This window comes from Vipera ursinii (assembly GCF_947247035.1).
Source record: "Vipera ursinii genome assembly, chromosome: Z".
Taxonomy (NCBI): domain Eukaryota; kingdom Metazoa; phylum Chordata; class Lepidosauria; order Squamata; family Viperidae; genus Vipera; species Vipera ursinii.
The window spans coordinates 98,399,870-98,407,155 of NC_139517.1; positions in this window are offsets into that span (position 1 = coordinate 98,399,870).

The window sequence follows — 7,286 nt, forward strand, 5'->3', positions numbered from 1 at the left end:
TCTAGCTGTTGCTGGAGTCTTGTCTTCTAACCCGCTCCGTAGTGATCTTGCTGGAATGGAAGGTTTGCTTCTCCAGGAAAGCTAATCAGTATTAGAAAGTTAGCACAGGAAGCGGTAGCTTCTGTTCCTTTCACAGCCAAGAGCCGGAAAACGTTTCTTCCAAGATTTGGAATCGCAGTAGAAAAATAACTAAATTTGGAACTTTTCGGCATATGGTAAACGCCAAGAGAAATACAAATAGGTTGAATGGATTTTCGGTCTGGCCAGCAAGATCCAATGTTATGTATGCTAACTAAATCATAATCAAAGCATTAATATATATCCAATATGTGTGCACAAGACAGATAGAGATCTTAGCAGGGCCGTTATTTTACTCTTGGGTTCTGCTGGCTCCCGCCCGACGCTCTTCCCTCTTGAGGCAGCATCCCCGAGGACTCCTTAGGAGCCGGGGAACGATGCTGCCTCAAGAGGGAAGAGCGTCAGGCGGGAGCCGGCAGGGCAGTCCTGCACACGTGCGCACTCCCCAGTTGCTAAGGAGCAGCCGGGGAGTGCGCGAGTGTGCAGGACTGCCCTGCCAGCTTCCATCAGATGCCAGCCTGCCCTGCTTCCTCCACAGTGAGAGGGGAGGGCGTGCCTTCCCGGGCTCCTCGCTGATTTTCTGGCGTATAAGACGAAAAATCTTAAAAATCATCTCAAAAGTTGGGGGGGTCGTCTTATACGCCGGAAAATACGGTGCACCCATGTTCTACAAGGAAGAGTATTATTTTGTGCTGAAGGCTACCAATAATCTGACTTGAACTATATGATTAAAAATATGTATCAAAGATTATTTAAAAAAATAAAACTCCCAGTGTAGAAGTTGGGAATAATTTGTTTATTCTTACTTTCTTCATTCAGCTCAAGTGTCCTTTCTCTGCTTTGGAGATATGCTATTAAAAGCATTATGAAAGGAAAACTATCTCTTTCAAATTAAATATCTTTAGGAGGAAATCCTGTCAGGTAACTAATTCCAGTCATTCTATTTATATTAATATTGTTCTTTTAAAGTAAATCTCTTGAATTAAATTTCCACTTAATTCTACACTCTATCACCACTCTGTATTGCTGGCAATTTACAGTACTGTGTTTCTTTTATCAGTAGTGGTCAGTAAGTCAAAGTGAGATCAGATGCAGTTCATCAATAACTGGATGAAATATGTGAGGTGAATTAAACTTAAGTAACAACTAGGTATTGTAGCTTAATGAAGAGATGGCTTAGAAGACACCTGATTACAATCTTCCAATATCTGAAAGACTGTCACAGGGAAGAGGGTGTCAATTTATTCTCTGTAGCACCAGAGGGCAGAACAAGAAGCAATGGGTGGAAGTTCATCAGAGGGAGATCCAACCTGGAATTAAGGATGAATTTCCTGACAGAAGGATTAATCAATGCAACACTTCCTCTTGGAGTTATAGGTGCTCCATTATTGGTGGTTTTCAAGCAAAGATTAGACAACCATTTGTCCAGAATGGCATAATGATTCCTGTCTTGGGTTAAGGCTGTACTAGAAGACTTCCAAGATTCATTCAGGTCCTATGAACATTTTGCTCCCTGCATCAGTGGTGCAGAAAACGTTGAAGCTGCTTGTTTTAGTTAGTATGACATCTGCTACTTCAGCCACTTTGCAGTTCTCTACTGTCTTTTAGAATAGGGATTTTGCTGCTAATCAATTTGCTTTTTCTAATACTGTCCCTTTCTCCTTTCCTCTGAAAAAATGCCCTTCTAGCTGTAGATCTCTTTTAATCACAGATCTAGAATAGCAGTCCCTCACTGTACTCCATAAATGCCTATTGCTTTAGTCCAAGTTTATTTCCAATTCATCCATTCAGCCTAAATCAATAGCAGGAACACAACTGATCCTCCCACTATACTGTAAGAATACAGAAGACAAATTTGGAATCACATGTGAAACAACACAGAATGCTTGAAAAAGTTCTACTTAAAATATGTTTGGTTTCTAAGCACTCAACACTTGAAGCAGTTCATATCTGATGTAAGAGGTTTTTAGCCATTCTGTCTGCAATGGAATCGATAGACTAAAAAGCTTTATGAATAGTAGGTACCATTTCACTCTGCATTCAGAAAATGGTTGCTCTCTTAGAAAGCAAAGACCATTAGCCACAAATATTACTATAATTGGTAAATGCAATTGCTTGGTTTGACAAAAATGCAAAACAACAGACTAATCAGTGATCCAGGTGACGTTTATTTCTGAAAGATAATTTCTCTAATTTGAAGAGGAAACATAAGTTGAAGATTTGAAACTTTTTAAATACAAGGTTGAACTATATAATTTGTAAATATTAAAAAGAAAGTATCAATGCAAAGCTTTTCTGTAGTAAGGGCATATTCTTTTGGAAATAAAAAAACAACTGAAATAAAGCTGCTGTTGTATTCAACTTACAATGGCAATTGGACTCGAATGTTCATTGCTAAGTGATGTGATTGTAAAGTGCAACTTCAACACTTAGTGGTGGCAATTCCTGCAGTCCTGGTTACTGTTAACTAAACCCCATTGTCCTTAGGCTAGGCAAATTCCTGCTGGCTTCCCACAACCAAGTCAGTGGGGAAGCCAGCAGAAAGTTGCAAGTCCCAGATGGCTCACAATCAGGCCAGTAGCAGGAAAGTGGCTGCCAAGGAGAGGCATAAGAATGTAAGGGAATTATGGTGAAGTTTAGGAAAGGTGCGCAAGGGAGTGCTAGAAACCAGGAGACTGAATTCTAGTCCTGCTTTAGGTGTGAAAACTAGCTGGATGATTTTGTGCTTGTGACTCAGCTCACCTCACCTCACCGGTTGGTTTTGTGGGAAAATAATAGGAGGAAGAGTATTAGATATGTTTAATTAACTTTTAAATTTAAACATAGATTTTTAATCCATCCTTGCCTTTTTAAACATTATATACTGTTTTTATGTTTTAATATTTTATTTGAACATTGCCTAGAATCCCACTGTGACAGAGATGTATGGTTTCAAAATCAGATAAATAAATGTTTCCCACTTTTGAGTTTTGAGATGGATTGGAGTAGTGGTTGAGGTGTTAGCCTAGAAAATAGCAGGCCGAGTTCTAGTCTTGCTTTAGGCATGAAAAACCATTGGGGTGACTTTGGGCTACTCCAGACTTGAGCATTTTATCACCCCTGGCCACATCTGGCCTTTCTGCATTCCAGTCTGGCTGCCATGAAGTTAATAGGAAATTGAAAATCAAATATAAATAAAAAATAACATGCATTGTTCCCTACTTTACAAAACCAAAATATTAACAGTTCATGTTTACATAAGGGTAGAAGTAGTTTTAGCTTCTCCTGCGCATGTCTAAGATGGCTGCTCGCTGGCTTCTGAGCTCTTAGTGCGGAGCGGTTTTCGGCTCTGCTGGGTTGCCATGGGGCTTTTTGCCATCGTTTGGCCCCCTGTTCGGTCGGTGGAGCTGCCGGTGGAGCGTTGGTGCCCTCCCGTCAGGATACAGCCTGGAATGACAGAGGATGGAGGAGGAGAAGCCAGAGAGGTTGATTGTCTAGTTCACCGGTGAGAGGACGCTGGCGGCTGGGTGGGGCCAACTCAACTGGAACTCCTGTTTGTGGAGTTCCTCAGGGGTCGGTTCTCTCGCCCCTCCTGTTCAACATCTATATGAAGCTGCTGGGCGAGATCATTCGTGGTTTTGGGGTGGGGTATCATCAGTATGCTGATGATACCCAACTTTTTTTCTCCACCCCAAACCAACCCAGCGATGCCCTCGCCGTGATGTCCCGTTGCCTGGAAGCGGTCCGGGTCTGGATGGGGAGAAACAGGCTTCGTCTCAATCCTGCCAAGACTGAGTGGCTGTGCATACCGGCATCTCGGGTCAACCAGACTATTCCATCTCTAACGATGGGGGGTGAGGTGTTACCCCCCGTTGATAGGGCTCGCAACTTGGGCGTCCTCCTGGATTCGCAGCTCACTTTTGAAGACCATATAGGAGCTGTGACCAGGGGGGCTTTTGCCCAGGTTCGCCTGGTGCGCCAGTTGCGACCCTACCTGGACCGAGATGCCCTACGCATAGTCACTCATGCGCTCGTGACCTCCTGTTTAGACTACTGCAACGCTCTCTACATGGGGCTGCCCTTGAGGACCACCCGGAGGCTTCAACTGGTGCAGAATGCGGCCGCGTGAGTTGTGATGGGGGTCTCCCGATACTCCCATGTAACACCTCTACTCCGCGAGCTGCATTGGCTTCCAGTTGCCCCTCGGGTGAGATTCAAGGTGCTGGTAATGACTTATAAAGCCCTAAATGGCGAGGGTCCGGGATATTTGAGGGAACACCTGCTGCCAGCATCAAGTTCCCTTCGTCCAGTGCGCTCCCACAGGGAGGGTCTCCTCAGGGTGCTGCCGGTTAAAGACTGCCGGCGGGTAACACCCAGGGGTAGGGCCTTATCAGTGGGTGCGCCTGCCCTGTGGAACCAGCTGCCTGCGGAGTTTAGGACTGCCCCCAACCTCCGTTCATTCCGCCGGGACCTGAAGACCTGGCTCTTCGAGCTCTTTGGCCCAGGCTGAGAATATTTTAAATTTTAATTTTAACTGGGTTTTAATTTACTCAGGGTTCTATTTAATCTCTTTTAATTTTGTTTTAACGTTTGTATTGACTGTTTTTTAAATGCCCTGTAAACCGCCCTGAGTCCTTCGGGAAAGGGCGGTATATAAATCTTAATAATAATAATAATAATAATAATAATAATAATAATAATAATAATAATAATAATAACTGTTTCCCTGCTTGTTCGAGCTGAGCAGAGCTGGCCCGAGTGATTTTGTGCCGGTTTTCGGACTCTGCTCGTGCTTGTTTGTTTTTTTGAGACCAGCTTTGTGGCAGGGGGGAAGGGGGCTTTGATGTTGTTTCTCCCCCCCCTGCCACTTGGTGAGTTCAGCTCCGTGAGTGCGGTGGACCTGTTGGCATTGTGGTTGTGGCTATGGGGTTTGCTGCTGCTGCTGTTTCCTTGCTGCTGCAGAGGTTGCAGCTGCCCTTGTCGCCCTGTCTGAATCCTGTTGTTTTGGGTCCGTCGCCATTGTCATCGGGCTGCCTTTTTTGGACTTGTCATCATTTGCCACCACCACTTTGTCATCACCACCTTATGGCTTTTGCTGTTGCTGCCGCTGATTACTGCTACCACGATTGTGACCTGCCACAGGCTGACTGAACTATGCATTACCATCTGCTGGCACCCTCCATTATCCGATGCTACCGTTTTCCTCTGTATGCCAGTGTATACCTTTGGAGAACTTTACTCTCTGCGAGATTCCCCCCTCTCACAGGAGCGTCCATCTGTGTTACATAAGAACTTTCTTGATGACGGGTTGTGGGACCCTGAGAGATGGCATGCTTCAAAGAGGAGTTTGCAGGGATTTTTAGCAAGATTTTTATTTAAAATTTTAAGGGGATCCGGGAGGGGGAAGGCCCAAGGGATCCGGAACGAACTAGGGGGAGTTCGATCCGGACAGCAGTCCAGACCATTGGATGGTTGCGGGGGGAAATAGGGGTTTGGGGGCAGACTCAGCTCTGAATGAGGAGGGTCTTCCTATTTTGACGGTGATTGGGAGAGGCAGAGAGTGTGGGAGCAGAGGGCTTTATCGCAATTGGGGAACGGGCCACCACTGTCTTCAAGCGGTTGCCTGTTCCCGCCCTCATGGCTCTTCTTGCTCCCCCGGGGGCATAGGATTGCAGGACCCTGGGCTCAGGTTGGTTTATTTCAACGCCAGGTTCGTGGTGAACAAGGCTCCCCTCATACATGATCTTATTGAGGAAGAGAACGCGGACCTGGCCTGCATCACGGAGACCTGGTTGGGCCAAGAGGGGGGGCCTCTCAGAACTATGCCCACTGGGCTTCCAGGTACTTCATCAGCCGCGGGCCCAGGGCAGGGGTGGGGTGTGGCGGTTATTATTAGGGAGAGTCTTTGTCCACGAGTGGCCACTGTCCCTCAGATAGGCGGGTGTGAGTCTCTCCTTTTGAAGTGGGGTCCTGGAGTTCAGTTGGGCCTATTGATTACATACCTGTCTCCCAGCTGCGTGTCATCGGCCCTGCCCAAGCTCCTTGACATCTTGCCCGGGTTGGCGATTGAGTTCCCCAGGCTTATACTTCTGGGGAATTTCAATCTGCCTTCTGTGGATGAGGCGTCTGAGTTGGCTCGGGAGTTCATGGCTTCCATGACAGCCACTGACCTGACTCAAGTAATTCAAGACCCAACGCATAATGGAGGGCACACACTCGACCTGGTTTTTATCTCTGGACAGTGGTTTAATGATCTGGGTAGGGGGGATTTAACCATCCAACCCGTCACGGTCCGATCATTTTCTTCTCCAGCTAGACTTTCAGTATGCCACCCCCCGCCGCTGGGAGGCAGAACCGACCAGGCGGTTCCGCCCCCGGCGCCTGATAGACACTGAGAGGTTCCAGATGGAGCTTGGGACATTTCCTGCTTTCCTTGCCCACGACTCTGCTGAGGCCCTAGTAGAAGCCTGGGAGAGGGCGGCTGCTGGGGCCTTGGATCCAGTTATGCCTTTGCAGCCTCTGACCCAGCGCAGATCCTGGGTGGCCCCCTGGTTCACTGAGGGTCTCTGAGAGTTGAAGCACCAGAAAAGATGCCTAGAGAGCTGTTGGAGGTCCAGCAGATCTGAATCTGACCGAACACAACTAAGAACTTATCTTAAGTCTTACATAGTGGCGATGGAAGTGGCAAAGCGTGTTTACTTTTCCGCTCTCATTGCGTCCGCAGATAACCGCCCAGCCGCCCTGTTTAGTGACCCACTCACTGCTTAATCAGCGACCGAGGGATGACCCCTTGCAGGGTAGGGCTGAGGAATTTGTACAGTATCTGCAGGACAAAATTGCTCAGATCAGGACTGGTTTGGACTCCGACTGTGTGGAATCCGGTGGAGTGGACAGGTCTTGGTTATACCATTTGGGGTGAGTTTGACCCTGTTTCCTTGGGTGATGTGGACAGGATTATGCGTAGACTGAGCGCTACAACTTGTCTATTGGACCCATGTCCCTCCTGGCTAGTTTCAGCCACTGGGGAGGTGACAGGGGGCTGGCTCCAGGCAGTTGTCAACGCTTCATTGATGGAGGGTGTCTTCCGCTCCGCCTTAAAAGAGGGCGGTGGTGAGGCCCCTTCTCAAGAAGCCTGCCCTGGACCCGGCCTCCTTGAATAACTATTGTCCTGTCTCCAACCTTCACTTTGTAGCGAAGGTTGTTGAGAGTGTTGTGGCGCGTCAGCTCCC